General features: G+C 42.6%; 1 long non-coding RNA gene across 1 annotated transcript; it reads right to left on the reverse strand.

The window, feature by feature from the left end:
- Positions 1-395: 395 nt before the first annotated feature.
- On the reverse strand, positions 396-7,891 carry LOC128838507 (uncharacterized). Its single transcript, XR_008445196.1, has 3 exons — positions 7,740-7,891; positions 6,814-6,875; positions 396-1,146 (listed from the first exon to the last, which is right to left on the reverse strand). It is a non-coding gene; the product is annotated as an uncharacterized LOC128838507 (long non-coding RNA).
- Positions 7,892-14,686: the final 6,795 nt, after the last annotated feature.

Below are 14,686 nucleotides of genomic sequence, written 5' to 3' on the forward strand. Positions count from 1 at the left end.
ACGTCCAAAATTACAGCAGCAAAATCCATTCCTATGGCCTTAGGTAACATTGCTGGGAATTCTTGTAGATTGCCCAGTGAAAACCTCTGTGCAGTACAGAGGTATGGAAAAAATTTTCTATGGAGAAAGTTTAAAAAGACTGGGTTGGTTGCTTTAGACAGAAAATGAGTGAGGGCCTGTTACTGATACACAAAATTATGAGCAACATATAGAAGGTAATTTGGGTACTCCGGTTTATCCTTTTTCATAATCAAGAACAAAACACCATTCAAGGAAACTGAAAGGCAACACATTTTAAATTAATCATTATTTTTTGCACACAATACAAGACTAATCTGTAGAACTCATTGCTACAGAATTAATGAAGCCACGGGCTTAGTTGGATTCAAAGAAGATATTTATTTGGGTAATCAGAATTACCACACTTACATCAGATACATTTAAAAATTAATAAATGCTTCGGACCACATCTCATGGAGTTGGGAAGAAACTTCCCTGCGTACAGGCAGGTATTTCCATAATTGTCCTCTAAATGTTTTCTTGTACCTTCCTGTGAAGCAGCTGGTACTGCTTACTGTTAGAGACTAGATGGATCACTGATTGCGTCGGACATGACAGTTTTATGTTATTTTTCCAGAAGAGACACTGGAATACTCATATAAGCATCTAATCTATTTGCTGAGCATCTATATATGCTTTATAATTAAGGAATAACGAGATATTTTTTTAAAAGTCATGAGAATGGCAAATGTACGTAGATCAGATTTTTGTTTGATCACTTATTAGGAGAAAAATGTTTTATTGTTTTCACACCTTTTCATTATAGTGCATACAGTTTGTGCAATCAAACTAAATTTCACAGTTATATATTATTTGGTTCATACTCAGCAATACAGCAAATACAGTTTACAAAAGCATTTTCAAGCCACTATATTATTATGAAGTCATTATTTTCTGCTAAGTGGCTATTCTAGTTTGCTGATAAGAAAAATGAAAGTCATGACACAGGAAAGAGGAAGCCAGTAAATACCATTTGCTTCTTTCTGTAAATGGAAGGAAAGGGAATGCTTACAGCAACTACATGCAAGTTAACCATCCGTGGTCAAGAAGTAATGATGGTTGTCACATGAGGAGGCAGAAGTGAGCCTATTAATTAGAAGATCCTGATTAGTTTACACTGAAGTTTGGGAGAGCCTTATTTTAAAACGACCTTGTTCCTCATATTATGATCCAAATCCTATTCTAAGGATATGTCTACACCAGGAGTAGGCAACCTGCGGCATGCGAGCTGATTTTCAGTGGCACTCACGCTGCCCGGGTCTTGGCCACCGGTCCGGAGGGGCTCTGCATTTTAAATAAGCTTCTTAAAGATTTTAAAAACCTTATTTACTTTACATACAACAATAGTTTAGTTATATATTATAGACTTATAGAAAGAGACCTTCTAAAAACGTTAAAATATATTACGGGCACGCAAAACCTTAAATTAGAGTGAATAAATGAAGACTCGGCACCCCACTTCTGAAAGGTTGCTGACCCCTGGTCTACACTATGAAATTAGGTCGATATTATAGAAATCAATTTTTAGAAATCGATTTTATACAGTCGATTGCGAATGTCCACACTAAGCGCATTAAGTCAGCGGAGTGCGTCCTCACTACCATGGCTAGCATCGACTTATGGAGCGGTGCACTGTGGGTAGCTATCCCACAGTTCCCGCAGTCTCTGCTGCCCATTGGAATTCTGGGTTGAGCTCCCAATGCCTGATGGGGCAAAAACATTGTCATGGGTGGTTTTGGGTACATGTCGTCAGTCGCTCCTCCCTCCGTGAAAACAATGTCAGACAATCATTTCATGCCTTTTTCCCGTGCAGACGCCATATCACGGGCAAGCATGGAGCCCACTCAGCTCCGTTACCCATCTGAAATCCAGAGTAACCTCATTGACCTCCGTGGAATTAAAAACTGAAAAATGCTTTTAGAAAACTTCTGAAGAAAAACAAAGGTTGTGTAGTCAGACAGCGAAAAATCAAGACATGCACAAATAAGGGCAAACATTCAACCTTTGCCCCTTTGCACACATGCATTATAATATTCTGTTTAATTAAGGGCTAGATTATCACTGGCACCACACAGCTGCACAAGGAGCTAAGGGTGTGGGAGGGGGACAGGGTGAGTAAGGCCCTGCCTTGTACAGGGTATTTGTACGTTGAATTGCAGCGTGAGATGGGAAATATACTCCACACAGATACTACTTTCCCCTCATCCTCTGTGCAGGAAGGTGGGAAAGGACAGGGTAAGACTAAGCAAAGCTTTGACTCTGACCCCACAATGTGCTGGTCAGCATAACTGCACCTGCATGCGGTGTAATGGTCACTGCATTTGTATAGACCGGGGTCGGCAACCTTTCAGAAGTGGTGTGCCGAGTCTTCATTTATTCACTCGGATTTAAGGTTTCGCGTTCCAGTAAAACATTTTAACCTTTTTAGAAGGTCTCTTTCTAGAAGTCTATAATATATAACTAACCTATTGTATGTAAAGTAAATAAGGTTTTTAAAATGTTTAAGAAGCTTCATTTAAAATTAAATTAAAATGCAGAGTCCCCTGGACTGGTGGCCAGGACCCAGGCAGTGTGCATGCCACTGAAAATCAGCTCACGTGCCGCCTTCGGCATGCGTGCCATAGGTTGCCTACCCGGTATAGACCCAGCATTGTTTACTTCCGGCTCAGAGCAGCAGGGGAGACCCCTTGTGTGTTGGAGCGTAACAATCTGCTTCCTGGACATCTCCCTGCTCAGGGCAGATCGCAAAGTGACAATCTAACCCTGAGTAACCACATGCTTTTTCAAATACTGGAGTACCTTTTTATTGTGTACTTTTAATGTTCCTTTCTGATCATGACACATAGAGCCAAATCTTGCTCTGTTACCCTGGTGTAAATTCAAAGCAATTCCATCCAGATTAGATGCTAGGGGAGATTTTCAAAGGCACAAAGGGGAGTTGAGCTTGCACAAGTGCAAGGTGGCAAAGTTAAGATTGAAAGCTCACCCTAAACTATGGGTTTCTTGACTTTTGTCTGCTAAATAGCCCAGCTTTGATTTTTCACAAACAGCTTTTTTTTGCCAGGAATGCCTACTGTGAATATATGCAGGTGTACATGCAACTCTGTATGTGAGTTAACATTGCTATGAGAATCTTTGCTTTTTAGTATCTTAACTTCTCGGGCTGAGAGCAATGCTATATATGTTCAAACTTAATATTGTGTTACAAAGGTTTTCCTTTTATTATATGTAATTGGAATATGATATTCATTAGGTAACATACAGAACTCTACTAAGACATCTTAGAGTACCTGATAATGCAGAGTACAGGGACTTAAAAAAATTCCATCTTAAATGTTATCAGTTGATGAAAAGAGCTTTCATTTCAATTGTTAACATACGTTCACCAAGGCTGGCTAGCAAGAATTTTCATTTTTTATATTTTTACTTGTTCAAATTGCAAAGCTACGAACAATTCTACAGCCCATGTAATAGAGGGAGGGCAGAAATACAAATTGATACAGGGCTTCATTACACCTGTATGACAGAAGTCACAGATATACGCTAGGGCTCTATAATTACCTTAGGAAATGGAATAAAAGGCCAAAGCACTGCAGATGCTCATACAAATAATCCCAGTGAAGTCAGTGGCACTACCCATGTGAATAAAAGCTACTTGTGAAGATAAGGATTTGCAGGATCAGGCCTTGTGGGAGAGAAGTCTGTTTCATCCTTTCACTGCAAATTGTCAATCCTTGGAAAATTCATTCCAAGGAGATGGTATTTCTAGGGGTGAAAGTAACTTAAAGGATTTACCAGTAAGCCGGAGTCCTAAATGGGGCGTGGCCTCAACCGGAAAAGGCGTGGCCTCAACCGGAAGAGGCGGGGGCTTTCAAGATTGAAAGGCCCTGGGGCTCCAGGTGTGGCTGGGAGCCCCAGGGCCTTTAAATCACCCCGGAGCTATCAGCTGCAGAGGTGGCTGGGAGCCCCGGGGCTCAGGGGTGAATTAAAGGGCCCGGGGATCTAACCGCCGCGGCGCTCCGGGCCCTTTAAATTACTGTGGGAGCACTGCCGCCACTACCCTGGGGCGGCAGGGCTCAGGCTGGGGTAGCGGCAGCAGGGCTCCGGCAGCGATTTAAAGGGCCTGGGGCTCCCCGCAGCGGCTGGAGCCTTGGGCCCTTTAAATCACCACTGGAGAAGCCTGTCCAGTCCAGCACAGCATTCCGGCTCTTGCCGGTACACTGTACCGGACCAGACCGGCTTACTTTCACCTCTGGGTGTTTCCATTTATGGAATGCCACGTACTCTGCTTTCTGATAGAGCAGAGAACATGATAGAATGAGGGATCAGTCTGTACATTTCCATATTCATTGTGTGTATGTGATTAGAAAAGTTAGAACATGGTCCAAACTTGGCTGAAGGACAGATGCGTATCCCTAGACAGTGACATTCTGTTCATGACAGACAGCAATGACAACATTGCTAATTACATTGAGCATTGTTATTTCTCCCAGAGACTATTTCTGGGATTCAAGGCTGTTCTTTAATAGCAAATAAAAAACATTGTTCATCTGAAATTTAAATAGAGACAATTTTGAGATAAATGGAGACAAGGGAGCCCATAAATGCTCCCTGTCCTAGTCATATACATTCATTAATGCCGTTGACCAATGTGACAGATGATTGAATAAAATAATCACATGATTTATGGTATGTTCTGAGAAGGCACAGGAAGATGGGTTTAATGATGGGTCTTTAGTACAGGAACTAAGACTGGCATTGGGGTCAGCTGTGCCATTTAGCAATTAACCTGCGTTGAGGCTGATATGCAGCCATACCATCCTAAAGGGAGCCCTTGGAGGCAGCCTACCACCACTTATGGGGTGCAAGTTGCTTCCCTGGGCAGTCAGTCAGCTCCATTGGCCAGTATATCGAGGCATGGCCCTGCCTCCTGCCCTCTTTTTGGGGGGGTATTGTGTAACCTGGAGGGAGGCGGGAGAGAACTGTGGGTGCAAGATATGAGCAGCTTATGGCTGGCCCTGAGTAAGCATCCTGCAGCTAAAGCCAATAAGTGGGTAACAATCAGCACATACTTCAAAGATTACGGAGTAGAACGAACATCACCACATAAAAAGTAACCACAGAAGAGTGCATGAATCTATTGTTGAACTGCACTCTGCAGTTATTAACGGAATGTACAACAAGCCTGAGGACAACACACGTGAAGACATCATTAAAACAGAAACTAAGCTTGCCTGTCATTGATCAAACTGATAATAAGAACAGGCTTGATGTGCTTTTGAAGCACATGCAGAACCCACCATATGTGTACACAGCTGTAGAATAACTTGTATGAGATATTGTATATGAAATAGTAGATCAGAGGTGGGCAAACTATGGCCCGTGGGCCACATCTGGCCCACAGGACTGTCCTGACCGGCCCCCAAGCACCTGGCCCGGGATGCTACTCCCGGCCCCTCCCCCACTGTTTCCCCTCCCCCGCCGCCTCAGCTCACTTGCCCCGCCGCCGGCGCAATGCTCTGGGCGGCGGGGCTGTGAGCTCCTGGGGCAGCACAGCTGCAGAGCCGCGGCCTGACCCGATCTCTGTGCTGCGTGATGGCGGCGGCAGTGTGGCTGGCTCCAGTCAGGCAGCGCGGCTGTAGCACTGCCAGCCACCGGTGCTCCAGGCAGCGCGGGAAGGGAGCATGGAGGGTTGGATAAAGGATAGGGGAGTTTGGGGTGGTGGGCAGGGGTGTGGATAGGGGTCGAGGCGGTCGGGGGGGGAAACAGGGGGTTGAATGGGGGTAGGGGTCCTGCGGGGGCCATCAGGGAACAGGGGAGATTGGATGGGGCAGGAGTCCCAGGGGGGCAGATAGGAGGTGGGGGCCGGGTCACTACCCCCTCCCCTAACTGACCCTCCATACAATTTAGGAAACCCGATGTGGCCCTCAGGCCAAAAAGTAGTAGATGCACCTGTAGTAGATGATATTTAAAGATTATTGTAATGCACAAAGGGGCAGAGATTAGCTTGTACAGTTAACCCTAACATTAACATTTCCTGGGTTTTTTAGCACTTTACTACACAACTGTAACATCAGTGTACACTCCCCAGGGGCCTAATGCCATTGTCATTCAAATTTCAAATAGCAGTATCAATTTGCATATCCAGATTCCATAAAAACACTAAACCAGACTCTACCACACTTACTCACACTAAATGGCACCAAACCTTATTTTACCAATGGTCACATTGAATGCAGGTAGTAGAATCTGGCTTTAGTCAATTGACACAAGTGTTAAAGGAAAGGAAGTCTTAACATCTCCTGAATGCTGCTAATTATGCAGTACTCTAACCTGGGGGAAATGTTTTCCTGACCTCAGATGATCCAGTTATACTTTGAAGGATTAATAGCTTTAATGATTTTGTGCTAGCTAGTATAACTGCACTTGCTGTTCTTTGTTGATACCATTTTTGTATTTTCATTACTGCAATTATAGTAGCTGGTGAAGCGCCCATTGCCCAATTAAGCCTACAATGATTAAACCAGGCAGTAAATCTAAAAAAGTGTCCCTGTGTTCTCCCTGTCCCATATTAGCTGCTCAAATGGAGAATTTTAAACTGCTAGATCAAAACAATACCAGTTATTTATTTTGTAACATCACACACCAGTCCATGTTAGGCAACTAAAGAAACCACATCGAAGAAAAACAAGAAACAAAAGTACAAAGAACAGCATAATACTACGTTAAACATTTAAAACAGCTCACACTTACTTTCTCCTCTCTGCGCTTAGTGCAGCATTATATTCATTCTCCCTCAGCCATCTCTCCATAGTCTACAAAGAAAACTAAAGCTTTGTTACTCTGTAGGAGTCAGTAAGGGTTGCCTGAAATGGCCAAAGATTGTAAGTATCTCTTTGTTTGCTCCCTTTCTAAAATATGGTGAGGTTCAGGGGTTTTTAAATATTTTCATAATTTCAAACTAGAGGAGTGAGGTGTTGGTTTCTGTGTTTTCCATCCTATGACTTTGATCCTGCATGGAAGCCAGTGGGAGTGGAGAGTGCCCAGCACTTTGCAGGATCACACCCTAACAGTCTAATTTCTTATGCAGCTAACCCAGTTCTGCTCTCACATGCGCATACACAGCTCTAATTGGCTCCCTGCCTTGAGAGCTGTATGCAGAGGTAGCTGAGGGCAAACCTGGGTCCTGTCAGCTGAAGTGGCCATTGCTACTGATGGCACGTGCTGTCATTTTGGACATTCTCTCCCCCCAGCATGTGTTATAAGCTTTTCTCTGCATTTCTTATGATGAGTTTCTGGAACAGGATGTACGGCCAGATCCTCAGCCGTGGTAAACCAGCTTAGCTCTATTGACTTCATTGGAGATGTACTGATTTCCATCAGCTGAGAATCTGACTGGCTGTTTTGAAAGCCCCATTAACATAAAACAATCCCCCAGGGCTCATCTATCTACAGGGTAAGCCTGTGCTAACACAGATCAGTGCATGCTCAATGAACACACACCAAGAGAGCAGCACTGCATCTGCACTCCCAAAATGCTCACTCCTCTGCCTGCACAAGTCTGAATCTGACTTCTCAGTCTCGGGTTGGGTGGGGTGGGACCAATTGTCTTCTGAAAACAAACACAAAAAGCAATGTTGATTCTTACATACCTTTGTTTTGTTTAATAACAGACTTACCCAAGCAGGTTTCAAATCAGCAACGTTCAAGCCTATGCCAAGGCGCTTATCGGGGGACAACCCCTACAAAGATCCAAACAGGCCTGAGAAGGAGCTGAGGCTTGTGCGTGCACTTGCAAAGGAGCGGTGGAGCTAGGAATGCGGGGCAGACTCCTAGCAGGGGCAATGGCCTCCCTACAGAGAAGCAGCAGGGTTTAGTTGAAAAATTGGAGAGGGTGCAACAAGGAGCCACAAAAATGTTTTGATGGCTGGAGAAAATGCCTAACAATGAGAGACTTTAGAGAGCTCCATCTGTTGAGCTTCTCAAAAAGCAGATTGAGAAGTGGTTTGATTACAGTGTATAAGTATCGTCACGGGGAGAAAGTACTGGGTACTAAGGGGTTCTTTAATCTAGTGGAGCAAATCATAACATGAACCGCTGGCTAGAAACCGACGCCAGAAATTCAAACTGGAAATAAGACATACTTTTTTTTTTTTTTTTTTTTAACAGTCAGGGTGATTAGTCATTGGCACAAACTACGAAGAGAAATGGTGGTGGATTCTCCATGTCTGGATGTCTGCAAGTCAAGACTGGATGCCTTTCTGGGAGATATGCTTTAGCCAAACCCAACTTATTGAACTCAATACTGGGATAACTGGCATGCAATATAAGGACCTGTGCTAGACTGGAGGTTAGACTAGGTACTCTACCTGCCCCTTTTGGCTTTAAACTCTATGGTAGGGCACTAGATTAGGACTCAGTAGACTTCTGTTCTATCCCCAGCTCTGATGTGTGAACCTTAGGCAAGTTATTCCACCTCTCTTTCCCCTCCCAGCCTTTGTCTATTTAGAATTTTGGAGCAGGGGCCTATCTGTTACTACATGTATGCACAGTGCCTAGCATGGCTGGGGTCTGTAGATGCTACTGTAATAATACTAGAGTTCATTGAGCCTACACAGAGATCTGTGCTAGCAGCAAGCAGGGCTGTTTGCTTTGAGCTATCCTGCAAAGAGTTACTTCCTAAAATAACCTGATTTGAAATGCTTTTAAAAATAAACAGAGAAAAAGGTGTTCATCATTAAATTAAGAGAAGAGCCACCCCATTCTATGCACTCTCATGCCCTCCCCATGGGTTCATAATTGGATCCCATCCATACGGTCTTCCAAAGTAAACTCATTTGTTCTTTTATGACTGGTAGGTTTCTAACGTGGAAGCCTTTCTGATCTCATAGTGTTTTACTGAGTCAGCAATGATGCTTTCTCCCAGTGGGATGGCATGTGTCATATACGCTATGACGCTTGATCTGTTCTGTAAGACTTGGGTCCAGCTTTCCTGGACTATTTTAATCACAATCAATAGAAATGAGAGCCCTGCAAAAGCTGCATTTCTAGAATGAGGCAATAAATGCATTCATTCAGTGTGCTTTGCCAAAACAGCCCATAGTATCTTGGAATGAAAAGACTCTTGTCCCTATGAACACAGACAATCCCAAGCGCAGACAGGACGGTTTTGCCTTCCAGGGGAAAATGCCTTTTTTTTACACCATCAGGGGAAAGCACTGTTGTTGTTAAGGCAAACAGATTTATCAAAGCAAATAATGAGGGTGCTTATCCTGGTGTGTGGGGGAGGAAGATGGGCTGTAGATGGGGTCAGGAAGGTGTGCATAGAGGGTTTGGGGAGCTGAGGTGGGGGAGAGAAAAGTGCACATCCCACCCTCCAGAGCCAAGTAATTCCCCATCTCGTCTTCCTCACTGTCCTCCTCTCTCCTTTTGGAAAACATACTGAGGCATGTTCCCATAAAGGGATTCTGGGGAAAACCATCATTTGTCCCTCTGTGTCCCCTCTCTTGTTTTCTCCCAATCCCAGTCCCATTATTGAAAAGCCTCCCTTGCTCCAAATTTATTTTATTTCTTCCTTGTCTCCTACTGTTTCTGTGCTCCCTCCTCTTCCTCCCGAGCTTTTTGTTCTCAGATTTTTCTATGGTTTTGTCTTCTCCCTGCACCGCCTCACATTCTCCTCTGCTTGTCTCCCCTGCCTCCCTGTTCCCATTCCGCCGTGCAATTATTTCCATCTTTCATTTTCCTTTCCTAGTTCCCTCCCTTCTCTCTGCCCCTTGGCATAGTTGGTGGGTGGTATTGCTGAGCTGCCTGTAGACTGTTTACTTGCTGCTCCACCCACACTGCTCACCTGGGATAACACATACGCGTAAGGAATGCAGAATCAGATCCTTAGTCTCTGCTAAGATGAAGCCGAAAGGAAATTAAAGTAGGAGAGATGACATTTCAAGAGAGGCATGCATACTATTCTTATTAACTAACTAGAAAGACATAGATTTGGGACTCCATAGGCAGCTTTAAATTCTCCCACCAAAGTTCGTGTTCACAAAAGTCCAATGCACCAATCACATGTGAGGCACTCCTTTCCAATGTGTATAAACATACCATACACCCACAGATGGGAAGATGGTTTAAGCCTACCTTTCTTGCTCGATCACCAAATTAATTAGTCACTTCTTACTCACCTGCAGCAAAATTTCTGCTGGGAGTTTGGTTTTAGTGGGAGGGGACAAACAGGGCTCTTTAATGGATATTTACGGCCAGACTAAAACAAAGCATTTTCTTACCAAGGCAAAATGATAACACATATTTTGGTTAGATTCTGAATGCAAAGCCTCTATCAAATCTAAGGATTTCAGCTATGCAGTTTTACAATCTGAAAATCATCCCTGAAACTGTCTTTTATATGTCCCCTGTGTCAAAACAATCTTGCCCATTCAGGGTGTGATGTTTCCAGCTCTTCCCTTGATCACAAATTCTCCGACAAGGGTAGATTGAAAAACAAAGTTTCATATCAGTGAGTTCTTTTCATGTCTAAGAGAAAGACATTTTTTTCTGTTACTACCTGCACGGTGGCTGCATCGCCATGATGGAAGTTCATCATGCTTTCTGATAGGCATGAGTTGAAAAATGGGGAAGCAATGTGGCCAAGTGGGTAGAGCATTGGACTGGGACTCAGAAGACCTGGAATCTGTTGCTGGTTGTGACACTGGGCAAGTCACTTTACCTCTGTGTGACTCAGTTACCCTATGTGTAAAATTGGGATGCAGTTTGTAAAGCACTTTGATATCTTTGGAGGAAAAGAGCGAGGCCGTATTATTAAGATGTGGTGATCTTTATCTCCCTTTGGTACAGAGCTAAATCTCTGAAGACCATTTAGTTACAGTGTCATCTGCTTTTTGAGAGCAATAGGATGTGATTTGTTCCAGGGCAACGTGTTTTCTGAAGCAGTTGGTGCCTGCTTTCCAGATGGGCTTTGCATTGGGCATCCATACTGTTAGGATATACTTAGACAGCACTGGCAGCAACAGGAAGGTGCTGATGTGCTTATTTGCATGTTTTACAATGTCTTAATGGGATCTGCCAGATTTTCAAACAGAAATTGTCTGTTCTGTATGCCAAATATTTCTTAAAGAAAAAGTACTCCAAAGACTTTGCTTTTTGCCTGATTTTCTGGTAGCAGTCACTTGACCTGCTTGAAAGGAAGCAGAGTTTAGAGTTATATTAAGGAGCTAAGAACTATACAAATCTTCCCCCCCCCACCCCCTTCAATGTTAAATAATGCAAATAAATGGCTGGCTAAATAAATTAACCCTTCACATTTAACACACTGCATGTCAGCCATTCTTCACGTTATCTGTTCTCCTCGCTACCAATATCAAGGAAGATAATTATACATGGGATTTTTCAAAAGCACTCACTACCTTGTCCAGACTAGGATTTCAGGGTGTAATGGCATGTGTTAACATCACATCTTAAAATCTTAGCCTAACTATGCCCACTGTTGGCCTTAATGGTGACTTCAGTGGGAACAAAGTTAAGCCTACACCAAGGCTTCGGAAAAGCCATCTTACATGACAAAAGATAACATTTTTTTAAAACCTGAACAAAAAAATGTGCTGTAGCAACAGAAGCATAATGTCACGTTGGCACAAAAATGCGAACTGCAATTATTAGGGTGTGCATGCATGTTGGAGTGAGAAATGTGGCGTTTATTTACAACACAAAAACAACCCCCGAGAAAATAGATTAAGAGCAGAAAATCCAAAACATATAGACAGTTCCCCATGGACAGAGGCTTTTGTAAAGAAAAAGGCCAATAATTAGTCTTAACACTTTAGACACCTAAATAAATATGTAATATTGATATTAAAAATACACGATTTAAAGTAAACAAATATTTTCCTCACACTTACAGGCTCAGCTCTCGATCCCACCAAGCGCTGAGCAGAGTTGTAAAGTGCTGATTCTCCTCAGCTCCCATCAGAGTCAGGAAGAGCTGAGGCTGCACAGGACATCCTAGAAATGCTCCGTGCCTTACAGGATCAGGTATTAAGTCTGAATTGAGAGTTTTGTGTTTCCCTGTCCCTAGCTGATCACATCACTGACACTGACAGCACTGTTGGGGACATTTCCCTTCTACCTTGTCAACAACAGAAAGTTACACTGCTTTAAACTGAAGTGGGTTTTAGCCCACAAAAGCTTATGCCCAAATAAATCTAAGGCTTGGTCTACACTGGGAGGGGGGCTCGATCTAAGATACGCAACTTCAGCTACGAGAATAGCGTAGCTGAAGTCGACGTATCTTAGATCGACTTAGAATAACTTACTTCGCATCCTCGTCACGCGGGATTGACGGCCGCGACTCCCCCGTCGACTTTGCTTCTGCCTCTCGCCAAGCTGGAGGTCAGCAATCGACAGGAGAGCGATCGGGGATCGATTTATCGCGTCTACACTAGATGCGATAAATCAATCCCCAATAGATTGATCGCTACCCGCCGATCCGGCGGGTAGTGTAAATGTACCCTAAGGTGCCACAAGGACTCCTCGTTGTTTTTGCTGATACAGACAACACGGCTACCCCTCTGAAACCTGCTTTAAACTGAATTAGTTACACCAGTGCTAAAAGCTGCATGGACATGCTTATTTCATTTTAAACCAGGCTTGGTTAGATACACCTTCAGTCTATTAGGAATTGGTTTAAACTGAAATAAGCCATTCTTAAACTGAAATAAGAGTGCCACAGAGATTTGCACCAGTTTAACTAAAATGGAATAAAGTTAAACCAATGCAACTTTCTCATGTGACAAGGCCACTGTCAAAACTTCCATTTATTTCAATAGGGCATTTGCATTGTCATCTGTTGGAAGGTAACCACCGAGTTACCCTCCAACAGATGACAATTCAAATTTAAGGAGTACATTTTTAACAGTGAGAGTAATTAACCATTGGAACAATTTATCAAGGGTTGTGGTGGATTCTCCATCACTGACAATTTTAAAATCAAGATTGGATGTTTTTCTAAAAGACCTGCTCTAGGAATTATTCAAGGGAAGGTCTCTGGCCTGTGCCATATGAGGAGTCAGACTAGATGATCACAATGGTCCCTTCTGGCCTTGGAATCTACGAAAAGTCTGAATTTGGCAGGTAAGTGACATTTTCTTCAGGAAAAAAATAGGTAAAAAAAAATAAGTTTCAAAATATTGATGGAATTTCAAGTTTAAACAAAACTACACTTCTGCAAAACTTTGTGAACACGTCTCATATTTCTTTCATATCTCAGTGCAAATAAGCAAGCCTGATGCAATGTCAAAGGAACTAACAGAAATCAGTTCCCTAGTAGAGGTGATGAACAAGACAAAGTCAAACCTAAGTGCACTGGAAGCTCTCAGGACACTTTAAGGCAGGATATTCTATTATTGGTGCTTTTTAATGCCATATTTGATTCCATTTGTATTACAAAAATCAATTGTGTCAGGATGCAATTACAACACAGATGTGGTTACCAAATTGCCATGCCCAAGGCTTTAGCACAATTCAGCAGTTAGGGACAAAATTAAAAACAGTTCAGTCCCATATACACTGCGAGGTGGAATCATTTTTAAACCAAGTTGGGGACACCTGTGTTGTAACTAGAGGTCCTGATATTAGTACTGCCCATGTTAAGCACTCTTATCATCAAGAGTTAGGCCTCCCCAAGATCACGAGATTGACTTTAAACAATGATATTTAAATATATAAAGGTACAGGTTCCTTTATTTGGCTTTTGGGTTTTGAGCTTTTCAGGTTGACTCACTTCACTTTATCAAGCTTTTCTCTGCACAGATGTGGGATAGAAATTTACCTTTTTTTTTTTTTTTTTTTTTTTAAATGAAAGCTGAGATTCTCACATACGCATATGACTTCAGGAGGTGGGGCTTTAAGAAAAAACACTAAAAGTTACATGACTGACAATAAAATTAACAGAGTTGGCAACATTGTTTATGGCTGATGTTTGAAGTGTAGAAAACCTTTGAGTCTTGCAGCTCTTAGTTTAGCCAAAGTTCCACTTACTTGACATCAGTGGGAGTTTTGCTTGAGTAAGGACTGCAGGATTTGACGCTGTATTTGTCATACTAAAGTATATGCATGTATTCTGTTTATCACTTTGAGTCATCAGCTGTTCAAAACAGCTTTTTTATGAAAGCTTGGAATTCCCCTTTAAAGTATGGTGAGGGATGCATGCATTGAAATAGCTCATTTTTCTTCCTCTACACTTTTCTCACTTCCACATTGTGCATTCTGGCAGTCTTGATCAGTTCATTACAAAGCAAGGCTCTCTTGTGGAATTATAAAGTTTTTGGAGCCGATTCTGATCTCACACTAGCGTTAATTCAGAGTAACTCTACTGAAGTCATGGAGTTATTCTGGATCTATACCAGTGTAAGTGGGATCAGAGTCTGATCCAAATTCTTTTGCACTTTGCAGAATTCTGCAAATTATTAAAGATTGTAAAGTTCTTTGAAGATTAAAAGTATTCTTATGAGTACTATTATTTATTCTTATTTACTACATCTAAAATTCAAGTTCCTACTCAGAGTAAGTACTATGGGTCAAATTCTGCTGTCAGTTACATCAACATAAATCTGGA

The sequence above is a fragment of the Malaclemys terrapin genome, chromosome 5 (assembly GCF_027887155.1).
Source record: "Malaclemys terrapin pileata isolate rMalTer1 chromosome 5, rMalTer1.hap1, whole genome shotgun sequence".
NCBI lineage: Eukaryota > Metazoa > Chordata > Testudines > Emydidae > Malaclemys > Malaclemys terrapin.